Here is a 24,613-nt window from a genome sequence, read left to right on the forward strand (position 1 = left end):
TGTCAAGGCCACGGAGGAAAACGTGCCAAAAAACGACGGGGATGGGATTCAAACCTGCGCGTGCAGAGCACAGTGCAAGACATCGCCTTTACCACTCGGCCACCTCGTCCTCCATGCATCAATCACATTATAAAAAAACACATTTCAGGATGGAAAGCAGCGCACACAGCTTGCTCTGGAAATCAAAGGGGCCAGTTGCACAAAGCAAGGGGTCAATGACAACAGGGGATGTAGCTCAGTGGTAGAGCGCATGCTTCGCATGTGTGAGGCCCCGGGTTCAATCCCCGGCATCTCCAGATGGTATTTCTTTACCCCGACCTTCCATGAAATCACACTTTGTTGTTTATTAAAAACACTCTTCCATCACCCAGCCAATTTCTAGTTTCATTCAATAAATCAATCTATCTATCTATCTTTTGTTATAAATGTCGATATTATTTATTTAATTCATCTCTATCTAACCTTTGATTTATAATTATAAATATATATATATATTTTTCTCTCTCTCCATCTATATTTTGATTTCTAAAAATAAATATTATTTTTTAACTCTCTCCTTCTTTCTATCCATCCATCTATTAGCCATACCATTACAAAAAAGTCTTCTTATCTCCTCCGTTTCACATGATTAATGTTGTCATTGAAGCTAAATCAATCAGAAAGACAGGACCAGAGGGAGACACAAAAGAGATAAGCACCAGGAGCCGGTTATTCAAAACTTGTAATTTGGATCATTTTGATCCATTAATACAGAAAATGTCACTGCTGGATTATCCATATTACAAATAATTGCGATTAAAAAGTCCAGCATTTTAAAAAGTAATCTCGATCACAAAATATAGGATTACAAATCCAGATCATTTGTATCCAGATAACAAGTTTTGAAAAAACAGCTCCCGGGGAGCCTCCAACTCACAACTGCAGCATCCTGCCGTCTAAGTACCACACACAAAACAAGTGCACCACGTGGAGCGCCGGGAGGAGACATCAAGCAGCTGGCAAGTGTGGGCCATTGTGGCTTAGTTGGTTAAAGCACCTCTCTTGTAAACAGGAGAACCTGGGTTCGAATCCCAGCAGTGTCACTTTTATTTCTTCTCCCAATGGTAAATGCATACCGTCGTCTTCTTCGGAAAAAAAAACACAACTAATTACTCCAAAAAAATACACATAAAAATTCACGACTCTGGCGTGACTCGAACCCGCAACTTTTAAATCGCACCACACAACCAGCCTAGAAGGCCAACACGCTATCCATTGCGCCATAGAGCCCTGCACAATTATGACCGGCACGGCAAAGTTGAGGTAGACGGAGTCAAGGCCACGGAGGAAAACGTGCCAAAAAACGACGGGGATGGGATTCAAACCTGCGCGTGCAGAGCACAGTGCAAGACATCGCCTTTACCACTCGGCCACCTCGTCCTCCATGCAGCAATCACATTATAAAAAAACACATTTCAGGATGGAAAGCAGCGCACACAGCTTGCTCTGGAAATCAAAGGGGCCAGTTGCACAAAGCAAGGTGTCAATGACAACAGGGGATGTAGCTCAGTGGTAGAGCGCATGCTTCGCATGTGTGAGGCCCCGGGTTCAATCCCCGGCATCTCCAGATGGTATTTCTTTACCCCAACCTTCCATGAAATCACACTTTGTTGTTTATTAAAAACGCTCTTTCATCACCCAGCCCTTTCTGGTTTCATTCAATCAATCTATCTATCTATCTATCTAGCTTTTGATTTATAAATGTCGATATTATTTATTTGATTCATCTCTATCTAACCTTTGATTTATAATTATATATATATATATATATTTTTCTCTCTCTCCATCTATATTTTGATTTCTAAAAATAAATATTATTTTTTAACTCTCTCCTTCTTTCTATCCATCCATCTATTAGCCATACCATTACAAAAAAGTCTTCTTATCTCTTCCGTTTCACATGATTAATGTTGTCATTGAAGCTAAATCAATCAGAAAGACAGGACCAGAGGGAGACACAAAAGAGATAAGCACCAGGAGCCGGTTTTTCAAAACTTGTAATTTGGATCATTTTGATCCATTTGTTCAGAAAATGTCACTGCTGGATTATCCATATTACAAATAATTGCGATTAAAAAGTCCAGCATTTTAAAAAGTAATCTCGATCACAAAATATAGGATTACAAATCCAGATCATTTGTATCCAGATTACAAGTTTTGAAAAAGCAGCTCCCGGGGAGCCTCCAACTCACAACTGCAGCATCCTGCCGTCTAAGTACCACACACAAAACAAGTGCACCACGTGGAGCGCCAGGAGGAGACATCAAGCAGCTGGCAAGTGTGGGCCATTGTGGCTTAGTTGGTCAAAGCACCTGTCTTGTAAACAGGAGAACCTGGGTTCGAATCCCAGCAGTGTCACTTTTATTTCTTCTCCCAATGGTAAATGCATACCTTCGTTTTCTTCAGAAAAAAAAAACACAACTACTTAATCCAAAATAATACACATAAACATTCACGACTCTGGCGTGACTCGAACCCGCAACTTTTAAATCGCACCACACAACCAGCCTAGAAATCCAACACGCAATCCATTGCGCCACAGAGACCTGCACAATTATGACCGGCACGGCAAAGTTGAGGTAGACGGAGTCCAGGCCACGGAGGAAAACGTGCCAAAATACGTCGGGGAAGGGATTCAAACCTGCGCGTGCAGTGCACAGTGCAAGACATCGCCTTTACCACTCGGCCACCTCGTCCTCCATGCAGCAATCACATTATAAAAAAACACATTTCAGGATGGAAAGCAGCGCACACAACTTGCTCTGGAAATCAAAGGGGCCAGTTGCACAAAGCAAGGGTTCAGTAACAACAGGGGATGTATCTCAGTGGTAGAGCGCATGCTTCGCATGTGTGAGGCCCCGGGTTCAATCCCCGGCATCTCCAGATGGTATTTCTTTACCCCGACCTTCCATGAAATCACACTTTGTTGTTTATTAAAAACACTCTTCCATCACCCAGCCCTTTCTGGTTTCATTCAATCTATCTATCTATCTTTTGATTTATAAATGTCGATATTATTTATTTAATTAATCTCTATCTAACCTTTGATTCATAATTATATATATATATATATATATATTTTTTTTTTTTTTCTCTCTCCATTTATATTTTGATTTCTAAAAATAAATATTATTTTTTAACTCTCTCCTTCTTTCTATCCATCCATCTATTAGCCATACCATTACAAAAAGTCTTCTTATCTCTTCCGTTTCACATGATTAATGTTGTCATTGAAGCTAAATCAATCAGAAAGACAGGACCAGAGGGAGACACAAAAGAGATAAGCACCAGGAGCCGGTTTTTCAAAACTTGTAATTTGGATCATTTTGATCCATTCATTCAGAAAATGTCACTGCTGGATTATCCATATTACAAATAATTGCGATTAAAAAGTCCAGCATTTTAAAAAGTAATCTCGATCACAAAATATAGGATTACAAATCCAGATCATTTGTATCCAGATTACAAGTTTTGAAAAAGCAGCTCCCGGGGAGCCTCCAACTCACAACTGCAGCATCCTGCTGTCTAAGTACCACACACAAAACAAGTGCACCACGTGGAGCGCCGGGAGGAGACATCAAGCAGCTGGCAAGTGTGGGCCATTGTGGCTTAGTTGGTTAAAGCACCTCTCTTGTAAACAGGAGAACCTGGGTTTGAATCCCAGCAGTGTCACTTTTATTTCTTCTCCCAATGGTAAATGCATACCGTCGTCTTCTTCGGAAAAAAAAACACAACTAATTAATCCAAAAAAATACACATAAAAATTCACTACTCTGGCGTGACTCGAACCCGCAACTTTTAAATCGCACCACACAACCAGCCTAGAAGGCCAACACGCTATCCATTGCACCATATAGCCCTGCACAATTATGACCGGCACGGCAAAGTTGAGGTAGACGGAGTCAAGGCCACGGAGGAAAACGTGCCAAAAAACGACGGGGATGGGAATCAAACCTGCGCGTGCAGAGCACAGTGCAAGACATCGCCTTTACCACTCGGCCACCTCGTCCTCCATGCATCAATCACATTATAAAAAAACACATTTCAGGATGGAAAGCAGCGCACACAGCTTGCTCTGGAAATCAAAGGGGCCAGTTGCACAAAGCAAGCGGTCAATGATAACAGGGGATGTAGCTCAGTGGTAGAGCGCATGCTTCGCATGTGTGTGGTTCCGGGTTCAATCCCCGGCATCTCCAGATGGTATTTCTTTACCCCGACCTTCCATGAAATCACACTTTGTTGTTTATTAAAAACACTCTTCCATCACCCAGCCCTTTCTGGTTTCATTCAATCAATCAATCTATCTAGCTTTTGATTTATAAATGTCGATATTATTTATTTAATTAATCTCTATCTAACCTTTGATTCATAATTATATATATATATATATATATATATATATTTTTTTTTCTCTCTCTCCATCTATATTTTGATTTCTAAAAATAAATATTATTTTTTAACTCTCTCCTTCTTTCTATCCATCCATCTATTAGCCATACAATTACAAAAAAGTCTTCTTATCTCCTCCGTTTCACATGATTAATGTTGTCATTGAAGCTAAATCAATCAGAAAGACAGGACCAGAGGGAGACACAAAAGAGATAAGCACCAGGAGCCGGTTTTTCAAAACTTGTAATTTGGATCATTTTGATCCATTTGTTCAGAAAATGTCACTGCTGGATTATCCATATTACGAATAATTGCGATTAAAAAGTCCAGCATTTTAAAAAGTAATCTCGATCACAAAATATAGGATTACAAATCCAGATCATTTGTATCCAGATTACAAGTTTTGAAAAAGCAGCTCCCGGGGAGCCTCCAATTCACAACTGCAGCATCCTGCCGTATAAGTACCACACACAAAACAAGTGCACCACGTGGAGCGCCGGGAGGAGACATCGAGCAGCTGGCAAGTGTGGGGCATTGTGGTTTAGTTCGTTAAAGCACCTGTCTGTAAACAGGAGATCCTGGGTTTGAATCCCAACAGTGCCTCTTTTACTTCTTGTCCCAAAGGTAAATGCATACCGTCGTCTTCTTCGGAAAAAAAACCTCACATAATTAATCCAAAAATAACACATAAACATTCACAACTCTGGCGTGACTCGAACCCGCAGCCTTTAAATCGCACCACACAACTAGCCTAGCAGGCCAACACGCTATCCATTGCGCCACAGGGCCCTGCACAATTATGACCGGCACGGCAAAGTTGAGGTAGACGGAGTCAAGGCCATGGAGGATGGAAAGCAGCGCACACAGCTTGCTCTGGAAATCAAAGGGGCCAGTTGCACAAAGCAAGGTGTCAATGACAACAGGGGATGTAGCTCAGTGGTAGAGCGCATGCTTCGCATGTGTGAGGCCCCGTGTTCAATCCCCGGCATCTCCAGATGGTATTTCTTTACCCCGACCTTCCATGAAATCACAATTTGTTGTTTATTGATTTCCATTACACGAGAGTAGTTGATAAAACTTCATGCTGATTTGAACTCGGCTCTCGCCAAGATAAGCACCAACTAAGACGTAGCTTTACAGTAAACTAATGTGATCCATATGTGTCTCCATCCATTTACGTTTCCTTCCATATGATGATGTATATATCCTTCTGTCTGGTGTTAATGGCTGAAGTGTAATGCTGGCTCCAGGGATCAGCTTATTTTGCCTCCCTGGCGCATCAGCACACACAACGGCTGCGATGCTGGCTCCGGGGATCAACCACAGTGCGGCCTCCCCAGCGCATCAGCATGACAACCGTCTGGATTGAGCTAAGTAGGGTACATATCTGGGGTTTTCAAGTGGGCACCTTCCATCCTCAGTGTTTCGTCGACTAGCCCACGACACCTCAAGAGGGCTCGACGGTGATTCTGGCGTCCCAGCATCACCCCCCTCCGTCCCCCACTCAACTCAGTCCAGCTTACTTACCTGTACATCAGCGTTTCTTTCTTTCTATTGTGCTTGAGATCCCCAGCCAGAATCTTTCTGTCTCAACCACAGCCAGTTGCTGCTCCTCTCTGCTGCTTCAGATAAGTTCTTCACTGTGCGACGCAAGTCTTGGCCACTGAATCCGACGTCTCTGAGAAACCGGGTTGTAGAGTGTGCCACAAATCCTCGACAACCCACTTCCACTGGGTAAACCCGAACTCTCCATCCTCGCTGTTCCACTTCAGTGGCTAGTTGAGCATACCGCAGTTTCTTCCTCTCATACGCCTCATCTACAGCATCCTCCCATGATACTGTTAACTCTACCAGGTGAACAAGGCGTGCTGATCCAGACCACAAGACAATATCTGGTCGAAGGTTAGAGGTGGCAATCTCAGGTGGAAAAATAAGCCGTTGACCAACATCTGCCAGCATTTTCCATTCTCTAGCGCTTCCAGTTGTCCTGGGCGAGGATTGGTTTTAATACCTTTTCTTGGTGGTTGCTCTCCTGGGCGGAGGAATGTTGTCTTTTGTGTGTAATGTTTTGATGGAACAGGTGACAACTTATTGGTCATGTTACGCTTGTCTTCCAATGCTAAGGCCAAACATCGCAGCACCTGGTCATGGCGCCAAGTAAACCGTCCTTGGCTAAGAGCCACCTTACATCCTGTCAAAATGTGCCTTAATGTTGCAGGTGATGAACACAAAGGACATGAGGGATCCTCTCCTACCCAGAGGTTTAGGTTCTGTGGTGATGGGAGAACATCATATGTTGACCTGATGAGGAAACTGATCCTGCTCTGCTCCATTGACCATAGGTCTTGCCAGCCAATCTTGCGTTGTTCCACACTCTCCCATCTCATCCATTCTCCCTGCTTGGCCTGGGAAATGGCCTTTATACACCTCATCCTCTCCTCCTGCTTTTGCACCTCGTTGACTACCAGCTTCCTCCTTTGAGCTGGGGCTGCCTTGTGCCATGTAGGAGGAGCTGAACTGAAACCAAGACCCCCTCTTCCATGCTGAACTTGCCCCATGATATCACCAATTCCAAGGGCAGCTTCTGCATCTTCCACAGCTTTCTTTGCTGCCCACTTTCTTACAGTTTTCAACACAGGTGCTGCCTCCCTTACGCATTTATCGCGTGACTCTACTAATATCATTTCCAGTCCGACCTTGGCGCACTTAAACTCCTCGGTTAGAGCAGAGACTGGTAGCTGCAGTATTTCTTTACCATAAAGTCCCACTCTGCTGAGGCAACGTGGAACTCCCAACCATTTCCTGATGTATGAACTGATTAAAGCTTCCAGCTTCTCTACTGTTGTCAAAGAAACCTCGTACACAGTCAGTGGCCACAGCAACCTCGGCAGTAGACCAAACTGAAAGCACCAGAGTTTTAGTTTACCTGCTAGAGCGCAGCTGTCTATGCTCTTCAACCCTTCCACTGCTTGTTGTCTAACTTCTCCCACACGAACTGTGTCCTTTAGATCCCCGTCGTACCATCTCCCAAGACTCTTCACTGGCTTCTCAGACACTGTTGGTATTGCCTCACCATTAATGAAGAATGTTTTATCTACTACTTTGCCTTTAATTATAGAGATGCTCCTTGATTTAGTGGGCTTGAATTGCATTCGTGCCCATTCAATGTTATTGGTTAATTTGCCCAATAATCGATTAGTGCAGGCTACTGTTGTCATCATGGTTGTCATGTCATCCATGTATGCTCGAATTGGTGGTAGTCGCATTCCAGAAGCCAAGCGCTCTCCTCCTACTACCCAATTCTGAAGTTGAAAAACTGAATTGCAAATCTCCAAAATAGGCGTTCACTAAATTTGTTATTGCCATCGGTACACTGAAAAAATCAAATGCTGCCCAAAGTAGTTCATGTGGCACTGAACCATATGCATTAGCCAAATCCAGGAATGTCACATGGAGCTCCTTCCTCTCCTTTTTAGCTGATTGAATTTGTTGCCAGATCACATTGATGTGTTCTAAGCAACCTGGGAAACCTGGAATGCCCGCTTTTTGTATTGAAGTGTCAATGAAGCAGTTCTTTAATAGGTAAGCTGACAATCTCTGAGCAATAATGCTGAAGAAAATCTTGCCTTCTACGTTTAATAGGGAAATGGGACGACACTGACTGATGCTTGTAGAATCTTTTTCTTTAGGTATAAAGACTCCACCTGCTCGGCGCCATGCTCTTGGTACAACCTGTTTTTCCCATGCCACTTTCATCAATTTCCACAGAATTCGTAGAACTCCTGAAGCACTCTTGTACACTCTGTACAGAACTCCATTAGGCCTTGGAGATGATGAAGCCCTTGCTTTTTTCACAGCTTGCTCTATTTCTTTCCACTTAGGTGCACAGTCCTCCATTTGGTATTCTGGTGGATTGATAGGTGGGATGTCTGACGGAATTGACATAGGCTCCTGCCTTTTTGAATCTGTATGTGTTTCCTCCAAATATCTCTCCAGCTCAACCTTAGATGCTTTTAGTGTGCCATTCTTCTCACTGGTGAATAACTTCTTTACAAATTTGAATGGGTCTTTATAAAAGTTAGCTCTCGCACGCTCTTTCTTTTTGTAGCGTTTCCGTAGGCGCTCAGCTCTGCGCAATTTTGCAAGCTTATCTTTTAAGACCCTTTGTAAGAGATTGAGTCCCTCCTTCTGACTTTGTTCTGCTCTTCTCCATTGGTTCCTCAGCTGTCTCCTTTCTCTAACTAAGCGTTCAATCTCCTGCTGCCGTCTAGACTTTCCAGGAATAGTTTGTACTTTTTCCTTCCTTTTTTCAACTCCAAACCTCTCACTTCCATATGCGTAGATGATGTCCTCAAATTTATCCAGCTTCATTTCAACTGTTCCACTTAATCTTTCCAATGCAACACAGAGATCTGTGTTTACTGTGTCCCATGCAGTTTTCTCACAAGCTCTTGGCCATTTAACTCCAGGCTTGTGCCCGTTGAGGTTCTTTTCTCTCTTATGCTGGTTTGTCTGACCGGGTTCACAAGGATCATTAGGTTCATCACATGCAAGTCCTCCTCACATCTATGACAGGGGTGCTGATATCCTGCGAACTGTGGTTTGCTTCCTGTCGCTGGATTTCATTCGACTGACTTGACTGACTTCGTAAGAAGTACTGATCAATGCGAGGCCCTTGTCCCTTCTCCCTCAAGCATTTCATTCTATCATCTGAAATCACCCAGCCTTTCTGGTTTCATTCTATGTATCTATCTATCTATCTTTTGATTTATAAATGTCTATATTATTTATTTTATTCATCTCTATATAACCTTTGATTTATAATTATAAATATATATATGTATATTTTCTCTCTCTCCATCTATATTTTGATTTCTAAAAATAAATATTATTTTTTAACTCTCTCCTTCTCTCTATCCATCCATCTATTAGCCATACCATTACAAAAAAGTCTTCTTATCTCCTCCGTTTCACACGATTAATGTTGTCATTGAAGCTAAATCAATCAGAATGACAGGACTAGAGGGAGACACAAAAGAGATATGCACCAGGAGATGGTTTTTCAAAACTTGTAATCTGGATCATTTTGATCCATTTGTTCAGAAAATGTCACTGCTGGATTATCCATTTTACGAATAATTGCGATTAAAAAGTCCAGCATTTTAAAAAGTAATCTCGATCACAAAATATAGGATTACAAATCCAGATCATTTGTATGCAGATAACAAGTTTTGAAAAAGCAGCTCCCGGGAAGCCTCCAACTCACAACTGCAGCATCCTGCCTTCTAAGTACCACACACAAAACAAGTGCACCACGTGGAGCGCCGGGAGGAGACATCAAGCAGCTGGCAAGTGTAGGGCATTGTGGCTTAGTTGGTTAAAGCACCTGTCTTGTAAACAGTAGAACCTGGGTTCAAATCCCAGCAGTGTCACTTTTACTTCTTCTCCCAATGGTAAATGCATACCGTCGTCTTCTTTGGAAAAAAAAACCTCACATAATTAATCCAAAAAAATACACATAAACATTCACAACTCTGGCGTGACTCGAACCCACAACTTTTAAATCGCACCACACAACCAGCCTAGAAGGCCAACACGCTATCCATTGCGCCACAGAGCCCTGCACAATTATGACCGGCATGGCAAAGTTGAGGTAGTCGGAGTCAAGGCCACGGAGGAAAACGTGCCAAAAAACGACAGGGATGGGATTCAAACCTGCGCGTGCAGAGCACAGTGGAAGACATCGCCTTTACCACTCGGCCACCTCGTCCTCCATGCAGCAATCACATTATAAAAAAACACATTTCAGGATGAAAAGCAGCGCACACAGCTTGCTCTGGAAATCAAAGGGGCCAGTTGCACAAAGCAAGGGGTCAATGACAACAGGGGATGTAGCTCAGTGGTAGAGCGCATGCTTCGCATGTGTGAGGCCCTGGGTTCACTCCCCGGCATCTCCAGATGGTATTTCCTTACCCCGACCTTCCATTAAATCACACTTTGTTGTTTATTAAAAACTCTTCAATCACCCAGCCCTTTCTGGTTTCAATCTATTTATCTATCTATCTATCTTTTGATTTATAAATGTCGATATTATTTATTTAATTCATCTCTATCTAACCTTTGATTTATAATTATAATTTTATATATATATTTTTTATCTCTCTCTCCATCTATATTTTGATTTCTAAAAATAAATATTATTTTTTAACTCTCTCCTTCTCTCTATCCATCCATCTATTAGCCATACCATTACAAAAAAGTCTTCTTATCTCCTCCGTTTCACATGATTAATGTTGTCATTGAAGCTAAATCAATCAGAATGACAGGACTAGAGGGAGAAACAAAAGAGATATGCACCAGGAGCCGTTTTTTCAAAACTTGTAATCTGGATCATTTTGATCCATTTGTTCAGAAAATGTCACTGCTGGATTATCCATATTACGAATAATTGCGATTAAAAAGTCCATCATTTTAAAATGTAATCTCGATCACAAAATATAGGATTACAAATCCAGATCATTTGTCTCCAGATCATTTGTATGCAGATTACAAGTTTTGAAAAAGCAGCTCCCAGGGAGCCTCCAACTCACAACTGCAGCATCGTGCCGTCTAAGTACCACACAAAAAACAAGTGCACCACGTGGAGCGCTGGGAGGAGACATCAAGCAGCTGGCAAGTGTGGGCAATTGTGGCTTAGTTGGTTAAAGCACCTGTCTTGTAAACAGGAGAACCTGGGTTCGAATCCCAGCAGTGTCACTTTTATTTCTTCTCCCAATGGTAAATGCATACCGTCGTCTTCTTCGGGAAAAAAAAACACAACTAATTAATCCAAAAAAATACACATAAACATTCACGACTCTGGCGTGACTCAAACCCGCAACCTTTAAATCGCACCACACAACCAGCCTAGAAGGCCAACACGCTATCCATTGCGCCACAGAGCCCTGCACAATTATGACCGGCACGGCAAAGTTGAGGTAGACGGAGTCAAGGCCACGGAGGAAAACGTGCCAAAAAACGACGGGGATGGGATTCAAACCTGCGCGTGCAGAGCACAGTGCAAGACATCGCCTTTACTACTCGGCCACCTCGTCCTCCATGCAGCAATCACATTATAAAAAAACACATTTCAGGATGGAAAGCAGCGCACACAGCTTGCTCTGGAAATCAAAGGGGCCAGTTGCACAAAGCAAGGGGTCATTGACAACAGGGGATGTAGCTCAGTGGTAGAGCGCATGCTTCGCATGTGTGAGGCCCCGGGTTCAATCCCCGGCATCTCCAGATGGTATTTCTTTACCCCGACCTTCCATGAAATCACACTTTGTTGTTTATTAAAAACACTCTTCCATCACCCAGCCCTTTCTGGTTTCATTCAATCAATCTATCTATCTTTTGATTCATAAATGTCGATATTATTTATTTTATTCATCTCTATCTAACCTTTGATTTATAATTATAAATATATATATATATATATATATATATATATATATATATATATATATATATTTATATATATATATATATATATATATATAATTTTTTCTCTCTCTCCATCTATATTTTGATTTCTAAAAATAAATATTATTTTTTAACTCTCTCCTTCTCTCTATCCATCCATCTATTAGCCATACCATTACAAAAAAGTCTTCTTATCTCCTCAGTTTCACATGATTAATGTTGTCATTGAAGCTAAATCAATCAGAATGACAGGACCAGAGGGAGACACAAAAGAGATAAGCACCAGGAGCCGGTTTTTCAAAACTTGTAATCTGGATCATTTTGATCCATTTGTTCAGAAAATATCACTGCTGAATTATCCATAGTACGAATAACTGCGATTAAAAAGTCCAGCATTTTAAAAAGTAATCTCGATCACAAAATATAGGATTACAAGTCCAGATAATTTGTATCCAGATTACAAGTTTTGAAAAAGCAGCTCCCGGGGAGCCTCCAACTCACAACTGCAGCATCCTGCCATATGTGTCACACACACAAAACAAGTGCACCACGTGGAGCACCTGGAAGAGACATCGAGCAGTTGGAACATGTGGGGCATTGTGGTTTAGTTGGTTAAAGCACCTGCCTTACAAACAGGAGATCTAGGGTTCGAATCCCAGCAGTGCCTCTTTTACTTCTTGTCCCAAAGGTAAATGCATATCGTCTTTTTCATCTAAAAAGAAAACGCAACGAATTAATCCAAAAAAACACACATAAACATTCACGACTCTGGCGGGACTCGAACCCGCAACCTTTGAATCACACCACACAACCAGCTTAGAAGTCCAACACGCTATCCATTGCGCCACAGAGCCCTGCACCGTTATGACCGGCACGGCATAGTTGAGGTAGACGGAGCCAAGGCCACGGAGGAAAACGTGCCAAAAAACGACGGGGATGGGATTCAAACCTGCGCGTGCAGAGCACAGTGCAAGACATCGCCTTTACCACTCGGCCACCTCGTCCTCCATGCAGCAATCACATTAAAAAAACACATTTCACTCTTCCATCACCCAACCCTTTCTGGTTTCATTCATTCATTCATTCAATCTATCTATCTATCTATCTATCTATCTATCTATCTATCTATCTATCTATCTATCTATCTATCTATCTATCTATCCTTTGAGTTATAAATGTCAATATTATTTATTTAATTAATCTCTATCTAACTTTTGATTTTTAATTATAAATACACTGTATATATATACAGACGTGCTGAAATTTGTTGGTACCCTTACAGCTCATTGAAATAATGCTTCATTCCTCCTGAAAAGTGATGAAATTAAAAGCTATTTTATCGTCTATACTTGCATGCCTTTGGTATGTCATAGAATAAAGCAAAGAAGCTGTGAAAAGAGATGGATTATTTCTTATTCTACAAAGATATTCTAAAATGGCCTGGACACATTTGTTGGTACCCCTTAGAAAAGATAATAAATAATTGGATTATACTGATATTTGAAACTAATTAGTTTCTTTAATTAGTATCACACATGTCTCCAGTCTTGTAATGAGTCATTCAGCCTATTTAAATGGAGAAAAGTAGTCACTGTGCTGTTTGGTATCATTGTGTGCACCACACTGAACATGGACCAGAGAAAGCAAAGGAGAGAGTTGTCTGAGGAGATCAGAAAGAAAATAATAGACAAGCATGGTAAATGTAAAGGCTACAAGACCATCTCCAAGCAGCTTGATGTTCATGTGACAACAGTTGCAAATATTATTAAGAAGTTTAAGGTCCATGGAACTGGAAAATCGACCCCAGATTGAACAGAAGGATAGTGCGAATGGTAGAAAAAGAACCAAGGATAACTGCGAAAGAGATACAAACTGAACGCCAAGGTGAAGGTACATCAGTTTCTGATCGCACCATCTGTCGCTTTTTGAGCGAAAGTGGGCTCCATGGAAGAAGACCCAGGAGGACTCCACTTTTGACAGAAAAACATAAAAAAGCCAGACTGGAATTTGCTAAAATGCATATTGACAAGCCACAATCCTTCTGGGAGAATGTCCTTTGGAAAGATGAGTCAAAACTGGAGCTTTTTGGCAAGTCACATCAGCTCTATGTTCACAGATGAAAAAATGAAGCTTTCAAAGAAAAGAACACCATACCTACAGTGAAACATGGAGGAGGCTCGGTTATGTTTTGGGGCTGCTTTGCTGCGCCTGGCACAGGGTGCCTTGAATCTGTGCAGGGCACAATGAAATCTCAAGACTATCAAGGCATTCTGGAGCGAATCGTACTGCCCAGTGTCAGAAAGCTCTGTCTCAGTCGCAGGTCATGGGTCCTCCAACAGGATAATGACCCAAAACACACAGCTAAAAGCACCCAAGAAGGGATAAGAACAAAACATTGGACTATTCTGAAGTGGCCTTCTATGAGTCCTGATCTGAATCCTATCGAACATCTATGGAAAGAGCTGAAACTTGCAGTCTGGAGAAGGCACCCATCAAACCTGAGACAGCTGGAGCAGTTTGCTCAGGAAGAGTGGGCCAAACTACCTGTTAACAGGTGCAGAAGTCTCATTGAGAGCTACAAAAAACGTTTGATTGCAGTGATTGCCTCTAAAGGTTGTGCAACAAAATATTAGGTTAGCGGTCCCATCATTTTTGTCCATGCCATTTTCATTTGTTTTATTATTTACAATATTATGTTGAATAAAAAATCAAAAGCAAAGTCTGATTTCTATTAAATATGGAATAAACAATGGTGGATGCCAATTACTTTTGTCAGTTTCAAGTTATATCAGAGAAAATTGTGCATTCTTCGTTTTTTGAGGAGGGGTACCAACAAATTTGAGCACGTCTGTATATTTTTTTCTCTCTCTCTATCTATATTTTGATTTCTAAAAATAAATATTATTTTTTAAATCTCTCTCCTTCTCTCTATCCATCCATCTATTAGCCATAACATTACAAAAAAGTCTTCTCATCTCCTCCGTTTCACATGATTAATGTTGTCATTGAAGCTAAATCAATCAGAATGACAGGACCAGAGGGAGACACAAAAGAGATATGCACCAGGAGCCGGTTTTTCAAATCCTTGTAAACTGGATCATTTTGATCCATTTGTGATTGCGATTAAAATGTCCAGCATTTTAAAAAGTAATCTCGATCACAAAATATAGGATTACAAATCCAGATCATTTGTATCCAGATTACAAGTTTTGAAAAAGCAGCTCCCGGGGAGCCTCCAACTCACAACTGCAGCATCCTGCCATATAAGTACGACACACAAAACAAGTGCACCACATGGAGCACCTGGAGGAGACATCGAGCAGTTGGCACGTGTGGGGCGTTCTGGCTTAGTTGGTTAAAGCACCTGCCTTATAAACAGGAGATCTTGGGTTTGAATCGCAGCAGTGCCTCTTTTACTTCTTGTCCCAAAGGTAAATGCATACCGTCTTCTTCTTCTAAAAAGAAAACACAACTAATTAATCCAAAAAACCACACATAAACATTCATGACTCTGGTGGGACTCAAACCCGCAACCCTTAAATCACACCAGACAACCAGCCTAAAAGTCCAACATGCTATCCATTACGCCACAGAGCCCTGCTTATGACCGGCATGGCAAAGTTGAGGTAGACGGAGACAATGCCATGGAGGAAAACGTTCCAAAAAACGACGGGGATGGGATTCAAACCTGCGCGTACAGTGCACAGTGGAAGGCATGGACTTTACCACTCGGCCACCTCGTCCTCCATGCAGCAATCACATTAAAAAAACATATTTCACTCTTCCATCACCCAGCCCTTTCTGGTTTCATTCATTGAATCAATCTATCTATCTATCTTTTGATTTATAAATGTCAATATTATTTATTTTATTCATCTCTATCTAACCTTTGATTTATAATTATAAATATATATATATATATATATATATATATATATATATTTTCTCTCTCTCCATCTATATTTTGATTTCTAAAAATAAATATTATTTTTTAACTCTCTCCTTCTCTCTATCCATACATTAGCCATCCCATTCCAAAAAGTCTTCTTATCTCCTCCGTTTCACATGATTAATGTTGTCATTGAAGCTAAATCAATCAGAATGACAGGACCAGAGGGAGACACAAAAGAGATAAGCACCAGGAGCCTGTTTTCAAAACTTGTAATCTGGATCATTTTGATCCATTTGTTCAGAAAATGTCACTGCTGGATTATCCATATTACGAATAATTGCAATTAAAAAGTCCCGCATTTTAAAAAGTAATCTCGATCACAAAATATAGGATTACAAATCCAGATCATTTGCATCCAGATTGCAAGTTTTGAAAAAGCAGCTCCCGGGGAGCCTCCAACTGCAGCATCCTGCCGTATAAGTACGACACACAAAACAAGTGCACCACATAGAGCACCTGGAGGAGACATCGAGCAGTTGGCACGTGTGGGGCATTGTGGCTTAGTTGGTTAAAGCACCTGCCTTGTAAACAGGAGATCCTGTGTTCGAAGCCCAGGAGTGCCTCTTTTACTTCTTGTCCCAAAGGTAAATGCATAGCGTCTTCTTCTAAAAAGAAAACACAACTAATTAATCCAAAAATACACACATAAACATTCACGACTCTGGTGGTTTTCAAACCCACAACCTTGTGATATGGCAATGGGCAGCACTTCGTGGCATGGCCATGGGCAGCATGTTGTGACATGACCACGGGCATGCATTCATTGACATGACTACGGGCATGCATTCAGTGACATGGCCACTGGCAGCATTTCGTGACATGGCCACGGGCAGAATTTCGTGACATGGCCAAGGGCATGCATTTCCTGACATTGACACGGGCATGCTTTTCGTGACATGGCCAGAGGGCTGCATTTCATGATATGGCCACGGGCATCATTCCGTAACATGACCACGGGAATGCATTTCGTGACATGGCCACGGGGATGCATTTCGTGACATGGCCACTTGCATACATTTCGTGAATGCCAAATGCAGCTTTTTGTAACATGACCACAGGCACCATTTTGTGACATGGGCTCAGGCAGCACTTCGTAACATGGCCACGACCAGCATTTCGTGACATGACCACGGGCATGCATTCCGTGATATGACCACGGGCATGCATTTCGTGACATGACCACAGGCAGCATTTCCTGACATGGCCACTTGCAGCATTTCCTGACATGGCCACAGGCATGCATTCCGTGACATGACCATGGGCATGCATTCCGTGACATGACCACAGGCATACATTTTGTAACATGACCATGGGCATGTATTTAGTGACATGACAATGGGCATGCATTTTGTGACATGGCCACGGGCATGCATTCCGTGAATTGGCAATGGGCATGCATTTTGTGAATTGGCTACGGGCATGCATTTTGTGAATTGGCCACGGGCATGCATTTCGTGACATGGCCATGGGCATGCATTTTGTGACATGGCCACAGGCATGCATTTCGTGACATTTCCACTGGCATGCATTTCATGCCATGGCCTCAGGCAGCATTTCTTGCCATGACCTCGGTCAGCATTTCGTGACATGACCATGGGCATGCATGTCGTGAAATGACCACGGGCATGCATTTTGTGACATGACCACGGGCATGCATTTTGTGTCATGGCCACTGGCATGCATTTGGTGACATGGCAACAGGCATGCATTCTGTGACATAGCTACTGTCATGCATTTAGTGACATGGCCACGGACATGCATTCCGTGACATGACCATGGGTATGCATTTCGTGACATGACCACGGGCATGCATTTCGCGACATGACCACAAGCATGCATTTTGTGACATGACCACGGGCTTGCATTTCGTGACATGGCCATGGGCAGAATTTCCTAAAATGGCCACGGGCAGGATTTTGTGACATGTTCATAGGCGGTATTTTGTGATATGGCAACGGCCAGTATTTCGTAACATTACCACATTCCGCATTTCGTGACGTGACCACGGGCAGCATTTCATGACATGGCCACGGGCATGCATTAAGTGACATGACCACGGGCATGCATTTCGTGACATGACCACGGGCATGCATTCAGTGACATGACCACAGGCATGCATTCTGTGACATGGCCACGGGCATCATTCCGTAACATAACCACGGGAATGCATTTCGTGACATGGCCACGGGGATGCATTTCGTGACATGGCCACTTGTATACATTTCGTGACATGGCCACGGTCATGCATTTTGTGTCATGACCAAAGGCATCCATTTCGTGACATGGCCACAGGCATGCATTTCGTGACATGACAACCGGCAGCTTTTTGGGACCTGCCCACGGGCATGCATTCCGTGACATGACCACAGGAATGCATTTCGTGACATGACAACGGGCATGTATTTAGAGACATCACCATGGACATGCATTTCGTGACATGACCACGGGCAGCATTTCGTGACATGGCCACGGGCATGCATTTTGTGATATGGCCAAGGGGATGCATTTCGTGACTTGACCACTTGCATACATTTTGTGACATGGCCACGGTCATGCATTTTGTGACCTTACCACGGACATGCATTTCGTGACATGACCACGGGCAGCATTTCGTGACATGGCCACAGGCATGCATTCCGTGACATGACCACGGGCATGCATTTCATCACATGGCCACGGGGATGCAGTTTGTGACATGGCCACTTGCATACATTTCGTGACATGGCCACAGTCATGCATTTTGTGACATGACCACGGGCATCCATTTCATGACATGGCCACGGGCATGCATTTCATGACATGACCACAGGCAGCATTTCGTGACATCACCATAGGAATGCATTCCATGACATGACCACTGGCATGCATTTCGTGACATGGCCACGGGCATGCATTTTGTGACATAACCACGGGCATGCATTCGTGACATAGACACTGGCAGCATTTCGTGACATGGCCACGGGCAGCATTACGTGACATGGCCACAGGCAGCATTTCGTGACATGGCCAAATGCAGCATTTCGTAACATGACCACAGGCAGCATTTCGTGACATGGCCACAGGCAGCACATCGTGATATGGCCACGGACAGCATTTCCTGAAATGGCCACGGGTAGCATTTCGTGACATGTTCACCGTCGGCATTGCGTGACATGGCCGGGCTGTTTTTCGTAACATGACCACATTTAGCATTTCGTGACATGGCCCCAGGCAGCACTTCGTGAGATGGCCACGTGCAACATTTCGTGACATGGTCATGGGCAGCATTTCATGACATGGCCACGGGCATGCATTCCGTGACATGACCACAGGCATGCATTTCGTGACATGAACACGGTCATGCATTTTGTGACATGACCACGGTCATGCATTTCTTGACATGGCCACGGGCAGCATTTCCTGAAATGGCCACGGGTAGCATTTCGTGACATGTTCACGGGCGGCATTTCGTGATATGGCCGGGCTGTTTTTCGTAACATGACCACATTCAGCATTTCATGACATGGCCCCGTGCAGTACTTCGTGAGATGGCCACGTGCAACATTTCATGACATGGTCATGGGCAGCATTTCATGACATGGCCATGGGCATGCATTCCGTGACATGACCACAGGCAAGCATTTCGTGACATAACCACGGGCATGCATTTCATGACATGGCAACAGGGATGCATTTCGTGACATGGCCACTTGCATACATTTCGTGACATGACAACGGGCATGCTATTGTGACATGACCACAAGCATGCATTTCGTGACATGACAACGGGCATGCATTTGTGACATGACCATGGGCATGCATTTTGTGTCGACCATGGACATGCATTTCGTGTCATGACCACGGGCATGCATTTCGTGACATAGCCACTGGCAGCATTTCGTGACATGGCCACGGGCAGCATTACGTGACATGGCCACAGGCAGCATTTCGTGACATGGCCAAATGCAGCATTTCGTAACATGACCACAGGCAGCATTTCGTGACATGGCCACAGGCAGCACATCGTGATATGGCCACGGACAGCATTTCCTGAAATGGCCACGGGTAGCATTTCGTGACATGTTCACCGTCGGCATTGCGTGACATGGCCGGGCTGTTTTTCGTAACATGACCACATTTAGCATTTCGTGACATGGCCCCAGGCAGCACTTCGTGAGATGGCCACGTGCAACATTTCGTGACATGGTCATGGGCAGCATTTCATGACATGGCCACGGGCATGCATTCCGTGACATGACCACAGGCATGCATTTTGTGACATGAACACGGTCATGCATTTTGTGACATGACCACGGTCATGCATTTCTTGACATGGCCACTGGCAGCATTTCCTGAAATGGCCACGGGTAGCATTTTGTGACATGTTCACGGGCGGCATTTCGTGATATGGCCGGGCTGTTTTTCGTAACATGACCACATTCAGCATTTCATGACATGGCCCCGTGCAGCACTTCGTGAGATGGCAACGTGCAACATTTCGTGACATGGTCATGGGCAGCATTTCATGACATGGCCACGGGCATGCATTCCGTGACATGACCACAGGCAAGCATTTCGTGACATAACCACGGGCATGCATTTCGTGACATGGCCACAGGGATGCATTTCGTGACATGGCCACTTGCATACATTTCGTGACATGACAACGGGCATGCTTTTGTGACATGACCACAGGCATACATTTCATGACATGACCACGGGCATGCATTTCGTGACGTGACCACGGGCAGCATTTCATGACATGACCACTGGCATGCATTTCATGACATGACCACGGGCATGCATTCAGTGACATGACCACAGGCATGCATTCTGTGACAAGGCCACGGGCATGCATTCCGTAACATGACCACGGGAATGCATTTCGTGACATGGCCACGGGGATGCATTTCGTGACATGGCCACTTGCATACTTTTCGTGACATGGCCACGGTCATGCATTTTGTGTCATGACCAAAGGCATCCATTTCGTGACATGGCCACAGGCATGCATTTCGTGACATGACAACCGGCAGCATTTTGGGACTTGCCCACGGGCATGCATTCCGTGACATGACCACAGGCATGCATTTCGTGACATGACAACGGGCATGTATTTAGAGACATCACCATGGACATGCATTTCGTGACATGACCACGGGCAGCATTTCGTGACATGGCCACGGGCATGCATTTTGTGACATGGCCAAGGGGATGCATTTCGTGACTTGGCCACTTGCATACATTTTGTGACATGGCCACGGGCATGCATTTTGTGACTTTACCACGGACATGCATTTTGTGACATGACCACGGGCATGCATTCCGTGACATGACCACGGGCATGCATTTCGTCACATGGCCACGGGGATGCAGTTTGTGACATGGCCACTTGCATACATTTCGTGACATGGCCACGGGCAGGCATTTCATGACATGACCACAGGCAGCATTTCGTGACATCGCCATAGGAATGCATTCCATGACATGACCACTGGCATGCATTTGTGACATGACCACGGGCATGCATTTCATGTCGACCAGAGTCATGCATTTCATGACATGACCACGGGCATGCATTTCGTGACATGACCACGGGCATGCATTTTGTGACATAACCACGGGCATGCATTCGTGACATAGACACTGGCAGCATTTCGTGACATGGCCACAGGCAGCATTACGTGACATGGCCACAGGCAGCATTTCGTGACATGACCATGGGCAGCATTTCATGACATAGCCACGGGCAGCACTTTGTGACATGGCCACGGGCAGCATTTCGTGACATGGCCACGGGCAGCATTTCGTGACATGACCACGGGCATGCATTCAGTGACATGACCACGGGCATGCATTCAGTGACATGACCACGGGCATGCATTCCGTGACATGACCATGGGCATGCATTTTGTGACATGACCACGGGCATGCATTTCGTGACATGACCACGGGCAGCATTTCGTGACATGACCACAGGCATGCATTTCGTGACATGACCATGGGCATGCATTTCGTGACATGACCACAGGCATGCATTTCGTGACATGACCACGGGCAGCATTTTGTGACATGGCCATGGCCATGCATTCCGTGACATGACCATGGGCATGCATTCCGTGACATGACCACAGGCATACATTTTGTAACATGACCACGGGCATGTATTTAGTGACATGACAATGGGCATGCATTTTGTGAATTGGCTACGGGCATGCATTTTGTGAATTGGCCACGGGCATGCATTTCGTGACATGGCCATGGGCATGCATTTTGTGACATGGCCACAGGCATGCATTTCGTGCCATGGCCTCAGGCAGCATTTCTTGCCATGACCTCGGTCAGCATTTCGTGACATGACCATGGGCATGCATGTCGTGACATGGCCACTTGCATACATTTCGTGACATGACAACCGGCAGCATTTTGGGACCTGCCCACGGGCATGCATTCCGTGACATGACCACAGGCATGCATTTCATGACATGACCACAGGAATGCATTTCGTGACATGGCCACGGGGATGCATTTCGTGACATGGCCACTTGCATACATTTCGTGACATGACAACCGGCAGCATTTTGGGACCTGCCCACGGGCATGCATTCCGTGACATGACCACAGGCATGCATTTCGTGACATGACAACGGGAAAGTATTTAGAGACATCACCATGGACATGCATTTTGTGACATGACCACGGGCAGCATTTCGTGACATGGCCACGGGCATGCATTTTGTGACATGGCCAAGGGGATGCATTTCGTGACTTGGCCACTTGCATACATTTTGTGACATGGCCACGGTCATGCATTTTGTGACCTTACCACGGACATGCATTTTGTGACATGACCACGGGCAGCATTTCGTGACATGGCCACAGGCATGCATTCCGTGACATGACCACGGGCATGCATTTCGTCACATGGCCACGGGGATGCAGTTTGTGACATGGCCACTTGCATACATTTCGTGACATGGCCAAGGTCATGCATTTTGTGACATGACCACGGGCATCCATTTCATGACATGGCCACGGGCATGCATTTGTGACATGGGCTCAGGCAGCACTTCGTGACATGGCCACGACCAGCATTTCGTGACATGACCACGGGCATGCATTCCATGATATGACCACATTCAGCATTTCGTGACATGGCCCCGGGCAGCACTTCGTGAGATGGCCACGTGCAACATTTCGTGACATGGTCACGGGCAGCATTTCGTGACATGACAACGGGCTTACATCCCGTGACATGACCACAGGCATACATTTCATGACCTGACCACGGGCATGCATTTCGTGACGTGACCACGGGCAGCATTTCATGACATTGCCACGGGCATGCATTAAGTGACATGACCACGGGCATGCATTTCGTGACATGACCACGAGCATGCATTCAGTGACATCACCACAGGCATGCATTCTGTGACATGGCCACGGGCATCATTCCGTAACATGACCACGGGAATGCATTTCGTGACATGGCCACGGGGATGCATTTTGTGACATGGCCACTTGTATACATTTCGTGACATGGCCACGGTTATGCATTTTGTGTCATGACCAATGGCATCCATTTCGTGACATGGCCACAGGCATGCATTTCGTGACATGACAACCGGCAGCATTTTGGGACCTGCCCACAGGCATGCATTCTGTGACATGACCACAGGCATGCATTTCGTGACATAACCACGGGCATGCATTTCATGACATGGCCACAGGGATGCATTTCGTGACATGGCCACTTGCATACATTTCGTGACATGAAAACGGGCATGCTATTGTGACATGACCACAGGCATGCATTTCGTGACATGACAACGGGCATGCATTTGTGACATGACCATGGGCATGCATTTTGTGTCGACCACGGACATGCATTTCGTGTCATGACCACGGGCATGCATTTCGTGACATAGACACTGGCAGCATTTTGTGACATGGCCACGGGCAGCATTACGTGACATGGCCACAGGCAGCATTTCGTGACATGGCCAAATGGAGCATTTCGTAACATGACCACAGGCAGCATTTCGTGACATGGCCACAGGCAGCACATCGTGATATGGCCACGGACAGCATTTCCTGAAATGGCCACGGGTAGCATTTCGTGACATGTTCACCGTCGGCATTGCGTGACATGGCCGGGCTGTTTTTCGTAACATGACCACATTTAGCATTTCGTGACATGGCCCCAGGCAGCACTTCGTGAGATGGCCACGTGCAACATTTCGTGACATGGTCATGGGCAGCATTTCATGACATGGCCACGGGCATGCATTCCGTGACATGACCACAGGCAAGCATTTCGTGACATGAACACGGTCATGCATTTTGTGACATGACCACGGTCATGCATTTCTTGACATGGCCACGGGCAGCATTTCCTGAAATGGCCACGGGTAGCATTTCGTGACATGTTCACGGGCGGCATTTCGTGATATGGCCGGGCTGTTTTTCGTAACATGACCACATTCAGCATTTCATGACATGGCCCCGTGCAGCACTTCGTGAGATGGCAACGTGCAACATTTCGTGACATGGTCATGGGCAGCATTTCATGACATGGCCACGGGCATGCATTCCGTGACATGACCACAGGCAAGCATTTCGTGACATAACCACGGGCATGCATTTCGTGACGTGACCACGGGCAGCATTTCATGACATGGCCACGGGCATGCATTTCGTGACATGACCACTGGCATGCATTCAGTGACATGACCACAGGCATGCATTCTGTGACAAGGCCACGGGCATGCATTCCGTAACATGACCACGGGA

The 24,613-nt window shown here is 44.6% G+C and overlaps 14 non-coding genes across 14 annotated transcripts; 13 read left to right on the plus strand and 1 right to left on the minus strand.

Moving 5' to 3' along the window:
* Window positions 1–224: 224 nt before the first annotated feature.
* trnaa-cgc (transfer RNA alanine (anticodon CGC)) lies at window positions 225–296 on the plus strand. The gene has a single exon. It is a non-coding gene; the product is annotated as a tRNA-Ala (tRNA).
* A 711-nt stretch (window positions 297–1,007) lies between these two features.
* Window positions 1,008–1,082, plus strand: trnat-ugu (transfer RNA threonine (anticodon UGU)). The gene has a single exon. It is a non-coding gene; the product is annotated as a tRNA-Thr (tRNA).
* Window positions 1,083–1,534: 452 nt separating this feature from the next.
* On the plus strand, window positions 1,535–1,606 carry trnaa-cgc (transfer RNA alanine (anticodon CGC)). The gene has a single exon. It is a non-coding gene; the product is annotated as a tRNA-Ala (tRNA).
* Window positions 1,607–2,322: 716 nt separating this feature from the next.
* On the plus strand, window positions 2,323–2,397 carry trnat-ugu (transfer RNA threonine (anticodon UGU)). The gene has a single exon. It is a non-coding gene; the product is annotated as a tRNA-Thr (tRNA).
* Window positions 2,398–2,850: 453 nt separating this feature from the next.
* trnaa-cgc (transfer RNA alanine (anticodon CGC)) lies at window positions 2,851–2,922 on the plus strand. Its single transcript has one exon. It is a non-coding gene; the product is annotated as a tRNA-Ala (tRNA).
* A 714-nt stretch (window positions 2,923–3,636) lies between these two features.
* trnat-ugu (transfer RNA threonine (anticodon UGU)) lies at window positions 3,637–3,711 on the plus strand. Its single transcript has one exon. It is a non-coding gene; the product is annotated as a tRNA-Thr (tRNA).
* A 452-nt stretch (window positions 3,712–4,163) lies between these two features.
* trnaa-cgc (transfer RNA alanine (anticodon CGC)) lies at window positions 4,164–4,235 on the plus strand. The gene has a single exon. It is a non-coding gene; the product is annotated as a tRNA-Ala (tRNA).
* A 1,115-nt stretch (window positions 4,236–5,350) lies between these two features.
* On the plus strand, window positions 5,351–5,422 carry trnaa-cgc (transfer RNA alanine (anticodon CGC)). The gene has a single exon. It is a non-coding gene; the product is annotated as a tRNA-Ala (tRNA).
* Window positions 5,423–9,786: 4,364 nt separating this feature from the next.
* On the plus strand, window positions 9,787–9,860 carry trnat-ugu (transfer RNA threonine (anticodon UGU)). The gene has a single exon. It is a non-coding gene; the product is annotated as a tRNA-Thr (tRNA).
* A 453-nt stretch (window positions 9,861–10,313) lies between these two features.
* Window positions 10,314–10,385, plus strand: trnaa-cgc (transfer RNA alanine (anticodon CGC)). Its single transcript has one exon. It is a non-coding gene; the product is annotated as a tRNA-Ala (tRNA).
* Window positions 10,386–11,109: 724 nt separating this feature from the next.
* trnat-ugu (transfer RNA threonine (anticodon UGU)) lies at window positions 11,110–11,184 on the plus strand. The gene has a single exon. It is a non-coding gene; the product is annotated as a tRNA-Thr (tRNA).
* Window positions 11,185–11,637: 453 nt separating this feature from the next.
* On the plus strand, window positions 11,638–11,709 carry trnaa-cgc (transfer RNA alanine (anticodon CGC)). Its single transcript has one exon. It is a non-coding gene; the product is annotated as a tRNA-Ala (tRNA).
* A 773-nt stretch (window positions 11,710–12,482) lies between these two features.
* trnav-uac (transfer RNA valine (anticodon UAC)) lies at window positions 12,483–12,556 on the plus strand. Its single transcript has one exon. It is a non-coding gene; the product is annotated as a tRNA-Val (tRNA).
* A 96-nt stretch (window positions 12,557–12,652) lies between these two features.
* trnar-ucu (transfer RNA arginine (anticodon UCU)) lies at window positions 12,653–12,743 on the minus strand. The gene is given in 2 exon segments: window positions 12,653–12,688; window positions 12,707–12,743. It is a non-coding gene; the product is annotated as a tRNA-Arg (tRNA).
* Between the last annotated feature and the right edge of the window lie 11,870 nt (window positions 12,744–24,613).

This window comes from Acipenser ruthenus, chromosome 24 (assembly GCF_902713425.1).
Source record: "Acipenser ruthenus chromosome 24, fAciRut3.2 maternal haplotype, whole genome shotgun sequence".
In the NCBI taxonomy this organism is placed as follows: Eukaryota; Metazoa; Chordata; class Actinopteri; order Acipenseriformes; family Acipenseridae; genus Acipenser; species Acipenser ruthenus.